The sequence below is a fragment of the Helianthus annuus genome, chromosome 16 (assembly GCF_002127325.2).
Source record: "Helianthus annuus cultivar XRQ/B chromosome 16, HanXRQr2.0-SUNRISE, whole genome shotgun sequence".
NCBI classification, from domain to species: Eukaryota; Viridiplantae; Streptophyta; class Magnoliopsida; order Asterales; family Asteraceae; genus Helianthus; species Helianthus annuus.
The window spans coordinates 165,237,075-165,253,520 of NC_035448.2; positions in this window are offsets into that span (position 1 = coordinate 165,237,075).

Here is a 16,446-nt window from a genome sequence, read left to right on the forward strand (position 1 = left end):
CACATCCTTTTTACTTTATCTCTCTATATATATCTATGAATATAGAGAGAGATAGAGAAATGGATATATGAGAATATCAACACCCTTTTTAAAGATTTATATGTGTGTAATAATTATTTGTAATAACACAGTAGATCATCTAGATAGGGTTACGTGTAATTTTTTAGCTACATTGATATAGGGCTGTAATCGAACCAGGCTATGTTGAGGTCGAGCTTAAACTTAAACATACGAGCTCGGCTTGGCTTATTTATTTTATCAAGCTGAAAAAGTCGAGCCTGGCTCATAAAATTAGAAAAACTACACATATATTTATATGTATTATTTTTTTTTTAAAATTTTTTATAGACCGAAATGCATATTAAAAGTATTGTGTGATATTTTTTTTTATTTCGGCCTCTCGCCTCATTTACAATCCAGCTTTCTTCAAGTTTTTTTTTCCGGTCGACCCGCGTGTCACACCATGATTTCCTGGTGGGCCCGGACTTGGGGTGTATGCGTGACGATTGATAACAGTATCACAATAGGTAGTGGAAGATGGAATAAAGTAAAATAAACGTAAAAGCTTAAATAAATTAAATAAAGTATTACAAGCCATTCGTACAAAATATCTACAGGCGGATCGAAATAAAAAGCCACTTGAGACTAATATGGGTCTTTTATCGTGGAGTTGCAAATTCTAACTTCTTAGACCTAGCCTGCTTCAGCCTATTCCGTATTTGCTATTAACATGCGCTTAGTTTTTTAAAAAATATGTCAGCTTTCACTAGTAAATACAATTAACCGACTCTTTTGAACATCTTTTTAAAATTTATTTAATTCCATTTGGTATTTCATTTATAAGTAACTTGGGACAAACTATATCTCTTTTTACCAGTTTTACATGCTTGTCAATACAGTCGGGGACCAAAAATCAAATGTTGGTACATGAATAATAGACACCCCACATGCCATTGCCATAAGTTTGTCACCAACTTAGAATAATTCTAATCTAACATCTAGAATAAGCTTAGACAATGAGTTCTCCTCATTAATTTTTCTAACAAACTCTTAAAAAGTTACACATCTTTTCCTTATAATGAATGAAATTCTCCCTCAACTTTGTCCACAAATTCTTTTTGATTTCATACATATTTGAATGTTTAGGGTTAATTAGTCTCCATGAAGACCCATAATTAACTAAGTACTAGTCTAGCATGCTTTAAACTACAATATTTTAGCATGTGAACAGAAGATGCATCATTCTGATTCTTCACAGCCCTAAGGATATCATAATATCACTTTGCAACATTCATCCCTTGTTAAGACAAAATAATGAGACTTATTCAAAATCCTAAAACATCAATATTTAGAAAGGTCTCACAAATTATTGTATATAGCACATAGCTAAATTTTATCATTCATTTAAGGAACATAACTCGTTTACCTTTCATCTCCAACACTTTACCATTGACTCATAAGGACTTAAACATAAGTCTTAATCCAAGTTACTTGGTGAACACATTCATAACCAACAAGATGAATGTTTCTCGTCTACAATCACTGTTATGTGTGAGATAGAGAACTAGATCGACACTCAACAACATGAGATTCATAATTTTGCCGTAAGTGATTTGCACACATCTATTGTTGTTCATTAGGAGATATGTATATTTAGGATGCTCTCCCAAACGAAGATAAAATCTCCATGTAGCTCTAACATTAATCAAGTCGTAGACGCATCTACGTATAGATCACTCGGAACAAATATCGCAAGATTTATCAAAGGTATAGTACTTTTACTTTCATATGATAGAATTCACATTTGTGAATTTTCCAATGACTTCTAACGAAGTATCTCGACATGTACCTCTTTTGTGTATTTTATCTCAATACACTCAGTGCTTTCTTTCATTACTCTCTCATAACGTAATCGTCTCTCGGATCTTCAATTGCGATCTTTAACACGGTAACTGCATCAATATCTTCGTACGTCATGATGACGATAGCAAATCCAGATCGAATATTAGGTTAATTTGATGAAATAACGTTAGAAAATACTCCGATTAGAGTGAAATTGGTACAAAATTGTGTGAAAAAGTGATCGATTGATTAGATCAGATGATGAAATTCAGTGTGAATTGGTGAGAAATTGAAGTTGAAAGAAATGGTGATTGAATTTGATAGATTGATTGATTGGATATTGGGGAAAGGTGAAGGTGTTTGAAGGTAGGCATATATGAGAAATATAGTGACTGAAAGCACAAGAATGAGTATTTGATAATATATATAGGCTTTAATCACTTAATTGTTTTTTTATTGTTATTGTGGCAGGTGTTTGGTGTTAGTAGAGAAGAACATGGGTTGGGATGGGCGGGTAGGAAAGGGGTGGAGGAGGCGGCAGAAGTAGGTGGCAAGGTGTGGAGGAGGAGGGTTGGGTAGTGGTTGAGGTGGGCCCCACTTGAATAATCTAATTTAAAATGAAGTTGTATTTAATATGATTTGACAAAAATGCCCATTATGTGAGGGGCACATGACTAGGTTTTAACTAAGTAAATGGATGGAGTTAGTGATGGGGGTCAAAATGGTTAGAAAAAAAGATGTTGGGGTGCAGATGATAACAGATTCTTTTTAAGCTAAAAGGGGTAAAAGTGATATAACCATAGGGGCCAATAATTTACTCTGTTTAAAAAAATCATATATTGTTACATTTTTGAAACTTAAAATGGTATTTTAATATTTTTCAAAGGAAAAATTACAAGTTTTGTCCTTTATCTATATACCCTTTTTCAGGCGGTGTCCTTTTTAACGAATTTTGACAGGTTTTGCCCTTTATAGGGAATTTTGTTGCAAGTTATGTCCTTTAAAGCCTAACTCAGTTAAATTTTTCTGTTAAATCTTATTACACATGGGTAATTTAGTCTTTTTACTTATTTAAAGGACAAAACTTGAATTTATTCTTTAAAAAAATATTCAAAAAGAAATTATATATGTATATATATATTTAGTTCTTTGTAGATCGGTGATGCGGTGGTTTGTTAAGAATGTGTAAGTAAAGGTGTATATCGTTTAGTTCTTTGTAGATCTGAACTTCTGGACCTTAGTCACCACTTGTTGGTTTTATCTGCTTCAATCATTTTTTTGGTAACTGTTTTTTGTTGCGGGTTTGATTATGCTGAATCTGGGGTTGAATCTTTGTGGTTTTGACTTTCTTGATGGTTTGTTTTTATCTGCTTCAATCTTGGGTTTTGATTCTGTTTGATTCCTGTGCTTTTTGAATCTGTTGAATATTTTGAATCTGATTGAATATGTCTGAATGATGTTCATAGTGGTTTTGGATGTTTAAATCGGTTGTATATGGTGCCTTTTTGAATGTTTTGAATATGGTGCTTTTTGATAGGTTTCAAACAGTGATATGGTTGTTGGTGCTTTTTGATCTTAATCTGGATATTTGTTTTGATTCTGAGTTTAGTATGTTGGGGATTTTGATCTGTGGGTGTTGATTTGTGATATTTAAATCTGTGGGTTTTGATACGATCGATGGGGTGGTGATGATGTAAAAAAAAAGAAAAAAAACAACATAGATTTTGATGACGATGGCGCGGCAAGGACGGTGGAGGGTAGGGTTTTTGATCCTGCAACCCCACTTTTGCAGCCTCTTGATTATCGGATAATCTGAGCCAAACCCCGTTTTTTTCGAGATACCCTTTGTTTTTTATGTTTGTTGGGTTTTTATATTTTTTTGAGGCCTCGATTGTTTTGGTCAAAAATCACACAAGGATAATGCAACCAAATCTGATTTTGTGAGGTATGATGCTCGGTTAATTGTATGAACGACAAGTATATGAAATCAACGATGAACACCGAGACTTATACGAGGAAAAAGCCCTTGATCTTTGGAAGATCTCCGGCATAAAAAACCTCGGGTGATGGAAACTACCGATCACCAACTATATTGCAAAAACAGCAGTGATCCTTATACAACTTCGGAAGAAAACAAGCTCAATACAATGAATTGCTAGTGTAAGTGTGTGTTTTTGCTAAGTGTTTGCAGAGAATTCGTGTGTTAAGTGTTTTTTCTGTGGTGTGTACGACTTGTGCCTCTAATGAGCTTGTTTCCCCTTAAAAAGATAAGAAAAAAACAACTAACTAACTTCCCGAAAAAGGTGGAAGTCACCCATGACCACCACTAACGGTTATTTCTTCAATATGCACGTGCCTAAAAGCATATTCCACGAGATTCCAGCAAAGAAGTAGTCCACTACGTCCATTATCTGCATTTACACATTAAAAACGTGCAAAACATAAGTTCTGTTAAGGATCCCCGGACTCGGGATCCTCAGACTCGTGATCCTCAGACTCTGGATCCTCAGACTCTCTGCATCATCCATTAAGGATCCGTGATCCATGCCCAGTCTCAGGATAGATGATCCTTAGCATAAAATTCATGCCCTAACAATTGCCCCCAATATGGCAGTTGTGATAAGGATTCACAGCTGTCATATTTCCGTCAGAAGCGGACTAGCCATTGCTGCTGGTAACTAGTTGTTACACTGCCTGTCATCACTGATAAGACCTGCTATAATCATCATTGCAAAATATAGAGTTAGAGATAACTCCTCAAATGCCTTTACAGACAAGAAGATTCTTCTGTTTGTGGAGAATGAATCCTTCTACATCGTACGCTATAAACTTTCCTGCATTTTCATTTCTGCATAGACACTTTAACTGTTAGATAGCCTTGTCCGGCCTGGGTGGATGGTCCACGGTTTTGCTGGTGAAATCCAGGCCAGATGATTTGATACATAATGAATGGGTAATAACATTAAACATTTTTAGCTACAACTGTTGTTGTTTCTTTCCTCTTTAATTTTCATGTATGTTTTCGATTTTCAAAGATATCATCGCCAAACAACTGGAAAGTTATTGGAAATCTGATGATAATGTTAAACTTTTAACAGAAAACTTGAAGTGTTCGAACAAATGTGGATCAATGACGCTTAACCAAAAAGGATAAGAGACAACTTACAGCTTCGAAAAAGTTAGAATATAACATACCAGATGTTTTGGTCAAAAATCAGACAAGGATAATGCAACCAAACTCTCTGTTACGGGGTATGATGCTTGAATTGGTAAACAACAATGAGGATCACTCAGAAATGAATTGCACAAGTGACACAAAGATTTATACGAGGAAAAAGCCCTTGATCAATGAATGATCTCCGGCATTAAAAACCTCGGGTGATGGAAACTACCGATCACCAACTCAAATTAAACAATAATTCTTTTACAACTTTGGATGATAGCGAGCTAGGTACAAGGATCACTAATATGTATCGTGCAGAAATGTATAAAAATTGCTAAGTGTTTTGCCGAGAGCTGGTGAGTGTAGTTGTACGAGTGTGTGTAGCAAAAAAATAACCAAGTGTTCTAAAAATAGCTCGCCATCCCCTTTAAAAATAGAAAATATCTAGCCTAACTAACTGTCCGCATTTCGTGCCTTCTCCCCACGTTCTCCATAACGTTCACAATGGCCAAGCACGTGCAGAATTGAAGGGAATATGCTCCAGGAATATCGCCATGACCAAGTCCAAGCCGGTACTCCTGCAAAACCATACCGAATTCAAAGTGAACAATCGTTAGTATAAGGATCCTTAGGATGATCCATGATCCTGATCCTGAAACACTTCTGAGGATCACTATCTGTCACAGAAGTAAGGATCACCAAACAGGATAACACTTGAGGATCACAGGTCATTAAGAAATCCCCCCCCTAACAATTGCCCCCAAAATATAAGGAGTAATTATGTAAATAAACGAGTTGTGTTTTATCGATCTTATCCGCAACAAACTAACGGATATATAGCCGTTAGAATCGAACTATCCGTTGCAATCCTGACGTCACTGAGGTGACTTACCCTGCAAATTCATCATTATAAATATGAGTTAGAGATAGGATCAATTTGCATTTAAATCTAAGAGAAACTCCCTTTAAATTCTCATCCGAAGATCAATCAGGTATTCTCTTTTCCTCTTCTTCCTTCTCTTACTCTGTTTTACTTCTTTTACCATCATCTCGTCGAAAATGATGCTTCGGAACTCTCCCGCTAAGGATCACCAGAAGAACAGCCCTCTGAAAAGTCAAGGGATCATCAAAGATTCCGCAAAAGAACGCTGTTGTTTCACTGATCCACAGATCAATAGAATCCGGTATTGCTTCCCAGCGAACGCCATATTCAAATCCTTTGATCCCACTGCTTTGAGTGATCATGTTTCTGAAACTTGGATTGCCTTTCCTGTTACCCCGTTCACCATAGGCTATACCTATCCTTTTCCATCCTTTACCCAATCCTTCTTCTCTCTTACTGGCATTTCTTATATCCAAGCTATGCCAATGATCTGGAGGGTTTTGTATACCCTTGAGAGGATCATTGAGCAGGAGGGGATTGACCTAGGAATGTCAGAGTTGGCCGAGATGTATGATCTCACTACCTTTGGATCCCACCGATACTTGTTTAAACGTAAACCTGGTGAAGAACACCCCATTTTCAAAGCTACCAAAAACGATACAAATTGGAAACGACGCTTCTCCTTCGTCAGAAGAGACTCTATTCCAAACGGAAAGAATCTACCCAAGGAGTGGTCCACCCATGGTAGGATAGAGGATCCTGAGAAGGATCACCAGACAGTCTTCTTTTTGTATAAGGATCACTGACACCCTTTTGTTTTTTTGTTATGCAGCTGTTACTGTCTCACACCTCATACCATCTCCTGCTACCAAAGAAAGGCTTGCTGCCTTTTGAAGACTCAGTCCTGAAACAAGATCATTCAAGACAATCGCCCAGGCTTCACAAGAGATATCCTCAGGCTCAGTCACCATGTCAAGTAAGTATCCTGTTTTTCGTATAGTTAAAGATTTGAATAGACAGTTAAATAAAAATAGGATAAGGATACTTATCTTGCTATGATTGTGCAGGTGCTGGAAAAGCTTCAAAATCTGCCTCCAAGTTCAGCGTGACCGATCTGGATAACGTGCGATCCACCAAGAAAAAGCTTCCTGCTAGCCCAACTGCTTCGATCCCCAAGGCACCCTCCAAAGGAAGGGGAGGCAAGAAAAGAAAAGCCTCTGAAGCTGAGGATCTGCAAGGTCTGCCTCTGATCCGCCACCAATTCCTTAAGTACTTCAACGATGTAAGGATCACTGTCCCTGCTTATATATCCTGCTTATTTGAGGATCACCTGGTCTTGAATTGTTCTTTATCTTCTTTGTAGAAATTTGCTTAGATTGAAGATTATGTGGGGACGTTGAGGAGCAGGATAGGAAGATTGCTGACCTCCAACAAGTTGCATTGCTCAAGGATCTTAAGATTGCCGACCTCCAAAAATACCTCCAAAATGCCAAAAATGAGACGGCCAAGGTGCTAATCAATGCTGATTACGAGAAGCATGAGATCACCCAAGATGCTAAAGTCTCTGCTGCCATAGCGATGTATAAGACCAAATTGCAGATGGCCTTGGAAGCTCAGGATCCCGACTTCGATAGGAGCACCTGGGATGTGGAAGGCTGGAAGGCAAGGCTAGCTGAGCTGGATGACGAGGAGGAGGCTGAGGAGATCCTGACGATCGAGGCTGGAGGCAGTGGCAAGGATCATGGTGGTGAAGCTAGTGGAGCTGGGGATGGTGATGCAGCGAAGGTGTAGGCTGCATGATTGGGCAATGATGGACACTTCTAGACATAGCCGGAGCCCAATTTTTTAGGTTTGATGGTAGTTTTTGTTAAACAATGGTTGGTTTGTACTTGAACAATAGTTTTAGGGTTAAGGATCCAGGATCCTTTAGACAATAGGTAGGATTACAAATGGTGGAGGGATCCTCTGTTTGGGGGATGAAGCCATTGTGATCCTGCCGCCTTTTATTTCCTGCATGCTATGGCCACATAAACAATGGACACCCGTTGCCAACCCATGTGGACGGGCCATGTTTTGCTAGTAGAAACGTGGGTTGGCAATTTTGACAACATTTGACGGTTAAACTTTTGTTAGTAAAATAAATTTAATCTTTTTTGGCTTATCATGTGTTGTTATCCTTGTATATCCTTTTAATTTTCAATTTTTCTGATATACACTTGTCTAAATAAGAAAAGTTGAACAAATTAGATAAAAAATATTTAGGATATGATCCAGGATCAAATATCCTACAGTTGAAAAATTCCAAAAAGTAGTATATTTTAAGAATCATAAGTTCAGTTGTCAAAGTACAAGGGTTATTCAAATAAACAATGAACAAAATTAAAATAGTTAAGGATCATACCTGAGGATCCAAGTTAGGATCCTAGTCCTTAATACCATAACCAGGATAACTATAAGACAAACCTTAGTAAGAATTAAGGATCAAGGATCCTTGGTTGTTTAACTTCAAAGACCTGAAATAGAACATGACTTGGGACTAAGCCAATATAAGATAAAAGTTAGCAACTGGGGACAAGCCCAAGGATAACTGGGGACAAGCCCAAGGATAACTGGGGACAAGCCCAAGGATCGTGTGTAAACTGGAGTATGGCCCTAACTGGCGACTATCCAAACTTAGTGGCATGAAAATGCCAAAACCTTAGCTAACGTGAAAACGTTAGAAACCTTAGGAACGGATGTATGGTACCTCTACCATTATACGTAGGATCCTAGGTATAGCCAGTACAATGGAATTGTCAGCCCCTAAAGCGAGTACTGGTCTCACGGCCATGAACTATACCAGGATCATCGTGTGCTACAGGCGGAACTGGGGTCAAGCCCAAATAACTGGTTGCTTTTGTGGATAACCATCCTTTTGCTAAGGATACCTGAACCTTCAAAACTCAGAATAACGTGAAAGGTGGATAGTGGATACAAGATCCTTATCCTTATGTGAGAAAGTAAGGAAATGAAATAGTTTGAGATTAGAATGTTACCAAAGTAAGGATCATCTGTGCTCTAAGGATCCTTCAAGGATACTTATGATGTGAGGATCACGGGTTCTGCTCACATGAAGTATTTCTTGAAATGGACAGCATTCCAGGCTCTAGGTAGCCAATCACCTTCCATTGTTAGCAATTGATATGCCCCCTTTCCTGCCTCAGCTTCAATCAAGTAAGGTCCTTCCCATTTTGGTGCCAACTTTCCATCAGCAGGATTTGTGGTATTTTGAAATGCTTTCCTTAACACCATATCACCAATTTGGAACTTTCTGATCCTGACATTTTTGTTGTAAGCACCAGCCATTCTTTGTTGATAACTGGCCATCCTTATCCTAGCCAGATCCCTTATTTCTTCTATAGTATCCAGGTCTTGAACCAAGTTCTCATCATTTTCCTCAGGATCACGAATACTTGTTCTAGCGGTTTGGACCACCATTTCTGTAGGAATCACTGATTCTGCCCCAAATACCAAAGAGAATGGAGTCTGGCCTGTAGCATTCTTGGGGGTTGTCCTATCAGCCGAAAGCACATAAGGTAACTCTTCTGCCCATTTCCTTTTTTTGGATCCAAGCTTCTTCTTCAAATTGTTGATGATGATCTTATTGGATGATTCTGCCTGACCATTAGCTTGTGGGTGGACTGGTGTTGATGTTATCATCTTAATCCCCCAGCTGTCACAAAAAGTTAGTAGTTCTGCCCCCAATAAATTGGGAACCATTATCACATATAATTTCAGAGGGAATACCAAATCTAGTTATAATATTTCTTTTAATGAAGGATATATCTTCCTTTTCTCTGACTTGGGCAAAAGCTTCAGCCTCTATCCACATGGAGAAGTAATCAGTCATAGCAAGCATGAACACTTTTCCACCAGGTGCCTTAGGGAGTTTACCAACTATATCCATACCCCATCTCATAAATGGCCAAGAGGAGGATATAGGATGCAAAAATTCAGCTGGTTGATGAAGGATATTGCTATGTCTCTGACAAGGATCACACTTCTTAGCATACTCCACAACATCTTTCTTCATAGTTGGCCAATAGTATCCTGTCCTCAGGATCCTTGAGAATAATGGTCTGCCCCCAGTGTGGTTTCCACAATCTCCTTCATGGAAGTCTTTTAAAACTTCTTGGATTTCAGGATCCTCAATGCATCTTAAATATGGTCCTGCAAGAGATCGTTTATACAACATATTATTTAAAATTGTGAATTGAGATACCTTAATTTTGAAAGCCCTAGGGTTTTCTCCTGTAGGAATCTCTCCATGTTGTAAGTATCTCATGATTAAGAGGACCCATGATCCTGAATGAGATTGAGTATCCTCGCTAGGGATAATTGCAGAATCCTCTCCTATTTCCATAGCCACATGATCCTCGATGGCAGGAGCCAGGATATGGATAATAGGGATACTTATATCCTCCGGGATCTTCAAAGATGATCCTAAATTAGCCAATGCATCAGCTTCTGTATTTTCTTCCCTTGGTACCTGTGTCAAACTAAAGGAAACAAAAGAGAGTGCCAACTCTTTGACTACCTCCAAATATTTGGTTAGCTTTTCACCTTTAACAGCATAGGATCCATAAAGTGATTAGTGATTAACAATGAATCTACATGTACCTCAAGATACCTGATCCTCATATGCACAACAATTTGCAAACCAGCTAATAAGGCTTCATATTCAGCCTCATTGTTAGTAGTTTGGAACTCACAAGCTATAGAGTGGGGTATTATGTCCCCTTATGACGATTTTAGTAGTATTCCAAGCCCTGTGCCTTTGACATTTGAGGATCCATCAGTATAGAGTATCCAAGGATCCTTGGTCTCCTCTAGCTGCTGGACTTCTAATTCTGCTTCCTCTTGCAAATCACTACTGAAATCTGCCACAAAGTCAGCTAATGCTTGGGATTTAATGGTTGTCCTAGGCTCATATCTTATATCATAAGCACTAAGCTTCACTGCCCACTTATCTATCCTTCCTGACATTTCAGGTTTCCTGAGAACATTCTTAATTGGAAAATTAGTTTTAACAATAATGGCATGAGTTTCAAAATAATGTCTCAATTTAGTAGATGCCATGATTAAAGCAAGGATAAGTTTCTCTAAGTGTGAATACCTGGATTCAGCATCAAGTAAACTCTTACTTACATAATAGACAGGATGTTGTATACCTTCGTGATCCTTAACAAGGACGGCACTTACTGCTTTTGAGGATACCGCAAGATATAAGTGTTAGGGGAGGATTTTCTAACAATTAGTGATCCTTACTTATTATCCTGACAAGTGATACTTGCTTCTGTGACAGATAGTGATCCTCAGAAGAGCTTCAGGATCAGGATCATGGATCACCTTAAGGATCCTCATACTAACGATTGGCTGTTTATATTTCGTATTATTTTGCAGGAGTATTGAGCTTGACTTGGTCTTGGCAACGTTACTATGAAATATTCCCCGGGCATTTCGCACTCATTTGAACGAAAATGGACGTTGTGGAGAACGTGGGAGAATGGCATGAAAGTCGGGCAATTAGTTAGCTTAGTTTAGCTTTCATATTAAAAGGGGTGACGAGCTAAAATTAGAACACTTAGCCATTTTTGCTTACACACACTCTCGTACAATTGCAGTCATAAAGCTCTCAGCAAACACTTAGCATTTCTCACATTTTTACACGTTTAAGCATAGTGATCCTTGTACTTAGCTCATCACTATCCGAAGTTGTAAACTTTAATTGATTTATTTAAGCTTGGTGATCGGTAGTTTCCATCACCCGAGGTTTTTTTTTATGCCGGAGATCATTCATTGATCAAGGGCTTTTTCCTCGTATAAATCCTTGTGTTGTTCGTGCAACTTATACCACTTTGATCCTTATCATAGTTCTTCATTTCAAGCATCATTCCCCATAACTAAGAGTTTGGTTGCATTATCCTCGTTAGATTTTTGACCAAAACAGTTTGGCGCCCACTGTGGGGCCATTGGTGCTTCATTCATAAGAAAGTTTTCTGTTGGTGATCATTCCGGTTCATTGCATACGAATACATGGCTTCATCAGTGAAGAATACCTCCACTGCAATGTCTGCAGTCAATTCATCTCAGGGCATTCCACCTTTGCCTCCACCACCTGCTGGATCTCAGAAAAATGCTGAGAAGAAACCAACTCCCATATTCTCTAAACCTCCAACTTCTTCTGCTCCTTACACTCCCACTACTAGTGACATGTTTACTTTGATTTTGCAGATGAAGGAACATATACAGCAACAGGATAAGACCAATGACAGGATCCTCAAAGAAATCGGAGATCTTAAGAAACAAAAGAAAGTGGCAGAGGATCATTCCCCACTGGTGCCCAGATCTTTGAATTTTGATACTCCGGTGATTACTTCTCAGCCTTCGGTGATTCCAGATGTTCAGTATGTGGGTGGACCAAAAGGAGTGCACTACGGATCGACAGTAATGACTCAGGCATCAGGTTCATATTTCCAGCCAGCATGATCTTATGCTCAGCATATGGGATCCTTCATGAGTTCAGGAGCCTACTCAGGGGCGCAACAGGTTCAAGGATCCTCCTTTGTTCCAGGATCATCCCAGGTTCAAGGATCCTCCTTTGTTCCAGGATCATCCCAGGTTCAAGGATCCTCCTTTGTTCCAGGATCATTCCAGGTTCAAGGATCCTCCTTTGTTCCAGGATCATCCCAGGTTCAAGGATCCTCCTTTGTTCCAGGATCATCCCAGGTTCAAGGATCCTCCTTTGTTCCAGGATCATCCCAGGTTCAAGGATCCTCCTTTGTTCCAGGATCATCCCAGTTTCAGGGATCCTTCCAGATGCTAGGATCCTTGAGGAGTTTGCAAACAGGAAGTTCAGATGTCCATCAGGGAGATTTTATTCCAATGCAGACCATTGCTTCCAGTGGTCCCTCCATCATCCCAGAGTCTCAGCAATATGGATTCACATCCAGTGTTCCTAACTTGAACCCAATGGGAGGTAACACTTTTAATAATTCTCTTACCACTAACCATGGATTCATGCAGGATGCAGGTATCAACCATGCTATGGCCAGAGAGTTGCAAAAACTGAAGGATATGATATCAAGTGTTCCAGGAGTGGTCAAACCTATCCTGGAGATTGCAGATGGAAGCCATAAGATATCTCGTTTTGCACCACCAATTTGTGATGCTGAGATACCCAAAAGGTTCCATGTTCCAACTATGAAGCTGTATGATGGTTCGACGGATCCTGAGGAACACATAGCACAATACAGGGAGAGGATGGAGATCAATCCAATTCCAGAAAGGTTAAAGGAAGCATGCCTATGCAAGGGATTTGGATCCACTCTTACTGGATCGGCTCTCAAATGGCTGCTAAGTCTTCCCCCTTACTCTATTACCTCATTTGCTAATCTAGTTAATTTATTCAATAATCAGTTTTCTTGTAGTAGAAAATTTGAACGATTAACTAGTGATTTATATAGGATAACTCAGGGTCATAATGAATCACTAAGGGATTACATAACCAAATTTAGTAAAGAATCCTTAGACATTCCCAACTTGGATATAGCCACGGCTGTTGAGGCCTTCAAAATGGGATTGCTTAGGGATTCATTGTTCTATGATGATCTTGTTATGACACCTTGCAGGAACCTAGATGAGGTAAGAACCCGGGCACTCAGGTTCATCCGGCAAGAGGATGACAAGAGGATCCAGGAAGGATTTGCAGGATCCTCAAAACAAGAAAAGCAAGGATCCTCGTACAAGAACAACAAATTCAAATCCTATAACAGATCTGACAACCAGAACGTGCATGCCGTTGATCAAGAAGATGATGATGAGGATTATCCTCCAATTTCTAAATATTGTTTTTCGGTTGATAACAATGAACTAATCCTTGCGATGCAGAATCTAGGAGAAAAAGCCAGATGGCCTAGAAAAAATGACAGACCGGCTGCAACCAAAGACAAATCAAAGTGGTGTGCATACCATGAGGATTTTGGGCATTTAACAGAAGAATGCATCGCATTGAGAAAGGAAATTGGATATCTATTGAGCAAGGGGCATTTAAAAGAATTGCTAGGTAGAAAAAAGTCAAGGACCCAGGATCCTGAAAGGATCCCTGAGAAAACTCCAGCCCCTCCGGCAGATGCACAAGTGATAAACTTTATTTCTGGAGGATCAGACATCTGTGGTACATCCTTCTCAGCAGCTAAAACGCATGCAAAGGAAGCTAAAATGGATAATGGAGAAAGATCTGTTCGAACATCAAGTGTCTCTGAGGGAAAAGTCATAACCTTTGATGAGGATGATTGTGTTGACATCCAGGATCCTCATCACGATGGTTTAGTTATTACTCTTTTTATTTCTAACCATTTTGTCCGCATGATTCTTATTGACGGAGGAAGCTCAGTGAACATTATCCAGCTAGATGTTCTGAAGAAAATGGGTATCCCTGAATCAGATATCATACCAAGATCCTCCGTGCTTGTGGGATTTAGTGGCGAAACTAAGAACACCCTGGGGGACATCAAACTCCCAATTTATGTTGAAGGATTACATAATTATCAAAAATTTTGTGTTATTGACTGTTTATCTTGTTGTAATGTTATCCTTGGCAGGCCCTGGATACACGATATGAAGGCAGTCGCATCTACCTACCATCAATGTGTGAAGCTCCCTAGCCCTTGGGGAATAGTCAAGATCGATAGTGATCAGCAGGAGGCTAAGGATTGTTATACTTCATAAATGAAACCAGCCTCAAAATCAAGGGATCAATAGCAATCAAAGTATCCTCCAAGGGATGTCTTGGAGGCAAGAGAGCAGGATGTGGTAGAAATCCTCATGGATCCTGATGATCCTGAATCCAAAATCTATATCGGGTCAGGGATCCTTGGCAAGATGAAAGAAGACCTTGTATCCTTCCTCAAAAGAAGAAAGACTACCTTTGCATGGAAACATGAGGATATGACAGGTATATCTAAGGATATTATCACTCATAAACTCGGTATTGACAGGTCATTCAAACCAATCCATCAAAAAAGGAGGAAGTTTGCACCTGAAAGAAATGCCATTATTCAGGAAGAGGTAGAGAAATTGCTCCGGGCAGGTATGATTAGAGAGGTCAAGTATCCAAGATGGTTGGCCAATGTGGTTGTTGTTCAAAAGAAAAATGGAAAGTGGAGGGTATGTGTCGATTTCACTGACTTAAATAAGGCATGTCCCAAGGATCCTTTCCCATTACCCCACATTGACTCCATGGTGGATGCAACGGCGGGTCATGAACTGTTGACTTTTATGGATGCTTCATCTGGATTCCAACAAATTCAGATGGAACCATCTGACCAAGAGGATACGGCTTTTATGACTCCAACCGATATATATTGCTATATTGCTATGCCATTTGGATTAAGAAATGCAGGTGCAACATATCAAAGGCTGGTGAATATGATGATCAAGGATCAGATTGGACAAACTATGGAGGTTTACATAGATGATATGGTGGTAAAGTCCATAAAAGCTGAGGATCACCTAAGAGACTTGGAGGAAGCATTCGATATCCTTGACAGATATAACATGAAACTTAATCCTTCAAAATGTCACTTTGGTGTTAAAGCAGGTAAATTCTTAGGATATATGTTGACCAAGAGAGGCATTGAAGCTAGCCCTGAACAAATCAAAGCCTTGGTGAACATCAAATCTCCTGCCAATGCTAAAGATGTGCAAAGGCTAACAGGCAGGATAGCAGCTTTGAACAGATTTATATCCAAATCCTCAGAGAAGTGCAAAGAATTCTATGATATCCTAAGGAAGAACAAGAAATTTGAGTGGACTGAGAAACATGAGAGTGCTTTACGAGCACTCAAAGAATACCTATCCTCAGCTCCAGCCTTGATGAAACCAGAAAATGGAGATGTGTTATCCTTATATCTTGCGGTATCCTCAAAAGCAGTAAGTGCAGTCCTTGTTAAGGATCATGAAGGTACACAACATCCTGTCTATTATGTAAGTAAGAGTTTACTTGATGCCGAATCCAGGTATTCACACCTTGAAAAGCTTATTCTTGCATTAATCATGGCATCTACTAAGTTGAGACATTATTTTGAAACTCATGTTATTATCGTTAAAACTAATTTTCCAATTAAGAATGTCCTCAGGAAACCAGAGATGTCTGGAAGGATGGCTAAGTGGGCAGTGAAGCTTAGTGCCTATGATATGAGATATGAGCCTAGAACAGCCATCAAATCCCAAGCATTGGCCGACTTTGTGGCTGATTTCAGTAGTGATTTACAAAAGGAAGCCGAGTTAGAAGTCCAGCAGCTGGAAGAGACCAAGGATCCTTGGATACTCCATACTGATGGATCCTCAAATGTCAAAGGCACAAGGCTTGGTATACTACTAAAATCTCCACAGGGGGACATAATACCCCACTCCATAGCTTGCGAGTTCCAAACCACTAACAATGAGGCTGAGTATGAAGCCTTGATTGCTGGTTTGCAAATTGCTAAGCATATGGGAATCAGGTATCTTGAGGTAC